Here is a 2,752-nt window from a genome sequence, read left to right on the forward strand (position 1 = left end):
ATTTAAAAGTAGGAGTTTCTTGCCCTGACTTTGCAAAGAACAGTTGGTTTTTAAAGCAAATATGCTGGCAACAATATTTATTTAGTTTCTTTCTCATCATTTTTAAAGCCAGTTGGACACAGCTTATGGCTTTTATACAGGTGGAGTGAGCAAGAGAAGAAGATGTGGGAGAGAAGGACACGTGAGAGGGGCAGTTTCAGAGCCACTGAAAACATTCAGGGTTAAAGATGACAAAGGAGAAAAGGGGCAGAAAACAGTTAACTAACCTAAACTCTAATCCATGTTTCAATAACCAGAGCTTGTTTCTTTTCAGCATTTTCCTTCTGAGTAAATGCTAAATGATCTTTTATTTTTCCAGCTCAGCCCCTGAACTGCCAAGTCGGTGAGTTCCCCAGCTCTTGCTCCCAGGTTTGCTAACACACCCCAGCTTTTGTCCCCGTGCCTCGCTCCACCAGGACGAGCAAGGCCAGATTGGTGGCAGCCCTCACGCTAAGAGCCTGGGGCCCTTCCCTCAAGGGCAGGCTCCTGTTTTGGGGTCGGAGATCAGCCCCTGCAGACAAGGGCCTACTACACTGACAAGCATAACCCCTATGGGTGATGCCACCACTGGGCAAGCCCAGGTATTGGGGGACCCTGGGACAGCCTAACAACCTCCTCCCACTCATGATCTATGGCTGAGGTAGGTCGGACAGCCCTACTCCCAGCCCACCCTGGCAGCATTGCCTGATCTTAAATATGAAATGATTGTCTTGGAAGCTCAAAATAATCATATTTGCTGAAAAACTATTGTAGACTGAAAAAAATGAGCATGCAAATAAGTATTTTTCTTATTTACAGGCAACCACTACTTAGTGCTCTTAATTGGTTCCTGAAAAACTGAACATTAAGTGAAACGAGAGTTAGGTGAAACCGAAAGTTTTTGACGACCCAAGGTGGCGACCGCGAGCATTATAACGGAACTCAACGAGCGCTAAGTGGAATCAGGTCTCAATTTAAAATGAGCTTTATAGCAAAATAGCAGTAAGTGAAATAGCATTAAGCCGGGGGTTGCCTGTACTTTATATTGTTCACTATAACTTGCCAGTGACTGAGTAAGAACTGGGTCCTCCAAGCTGAAGCATTTCTTTATTTTGAAGCCAGCAGTCCTAAGAAAGTGCTGACGCTTACCTGGCAGAGGAAAAACCAGGACCATGATGCTGGCAGGGGAAGTACCCTGGCTGAGGCAATACCATTAAAACGGCACTGTGTAACAGAGGGTTGCACCCTTGTCTCCTTGCAGACCCGTCTCCCTACAAGAGCCTCATAGTTAACTTCCCACTGGGCAGCTTCCAGCGGGAGGATCTCAGCTATGCACCGACTTTACGGAAATGGGAGACTCCCCCCTAGCTTGCTCCTAGACCATATGGCTGAGGGCAAGCGAAACTCGGGGGCATCTGAACCCCAAGCTCCCAGGCCTGGGATCCTGCATGTAGGGTGTCTGCCAAAGGATTTGGAAACATATGAAGCCCCAGGCGGGGGTGGAGGTTGTTTGCTGGTTGTAGGGAAACACTTGATTCTTGACTGACTCACAGATTTGGAATTGATTTGACTGGTTTCATAGTTTCATAGCTGTTAGGGGCTGGAAGGGACCTTACAGATCATCGGGTCCAGCCCTCCTGCACTTGGGCAGTAATTCTCTTTTCTTTGGTTTCAGACTGATGGCAGGTTTCATACAGCAGCGCTGTGGGCCTTTATATTCAGAAGACTGATTTCTTAGTCCTAAGCGTCTGTGACTTTTTTTTCTTAAGGAAAGGTTCAACTTTACGAAGGCTGATGAGCAGGCCCACTATGTGCCAGGCAAAACTTTTTTCCTTCCCGCTGGCAATTCGGAGAAAACTTGGAACATGACAAATTTTCCTTAAAGAAGAAAAAGAACTTTTACAATCTTTGCAATTTCCTAGGCCTGACGAAGGGTGCTTGTGCCTGAAAGCTTACAAATAAATAAATAATCTTCAAGAGAAGAATAGAGGACATAAAGGTGTCGGGTTCCGTATCAATAGAGCACAGAGGAGCAGAAAACGGGAACGTCCTCTATGATGGCCACCCTCCATGCGCCCGTTACAATAAATACACCCGGTGGCTCGCAATCTGGCAGAGTTTGGGAAGCGCTGCTCTACACCAACACGGCTACAACTTAGATACCTGGCAGCAAACCCAGCAGTCAGCTTAGACTTCCTGAGACCGACTCGGGTTTTGCACCTACTACTGCATCAATTAACTTAAAAGCAATTGTACGTGTTGGGGGCATCAGCTGTAGCCCTGAAGGTCTATGGCAGCTTTGGGTAAACCCAATCTCTTTTATTAGACCCGCTCCAATAGTTGGGAAAAACTGCTTTCCCATTGCATCCAGCACAGCATGACGGAAGGCGTTTGTGCCCTGAAGCTTGCAAAGAAGAATTTTTCCAACTATTTGAGTGGGTTGAATAGAAGAGATGGGATTTTCCCACAGAGCCGTGTCTGCCTATTGTACGTTTTGAACTCTTACTCCGCCGGCTCGTGCATCGCATAAGGACGGGGCGCAGACGCGATCACTATGGTACCAGCCCGATTAGCATTCCGGATGGGAGAGTGGCGGCACACCTGGGAGCGGGCGGAACGCGGAGGAGCGGCCGCGGGGCCGGGGGGTGGTGCGAAGGGTGCACCGGGCGGAAGTGAGCGGAGCCGGGGGTCGGGTGGAGGGGGTGCACCGGGCGGAAGTGAGCGGAGCCGGGGG

The sequence above is a fragment of the Crocodylus porosus genome, unplaced genomic scaffold (genome assembly GCF_001723895.1).
Source record: "Crocodylus porosus isolate Cpor-Errol unplaced genomic scaffold, CroPor_comp1, whole genome shotgun sequence".
NCBI classification, from domain to species: Eukaryota; Metazoa; Chordata; order Crocodylia; family Crocodylidae; genus Crocodylus; species Crocodylus porosus.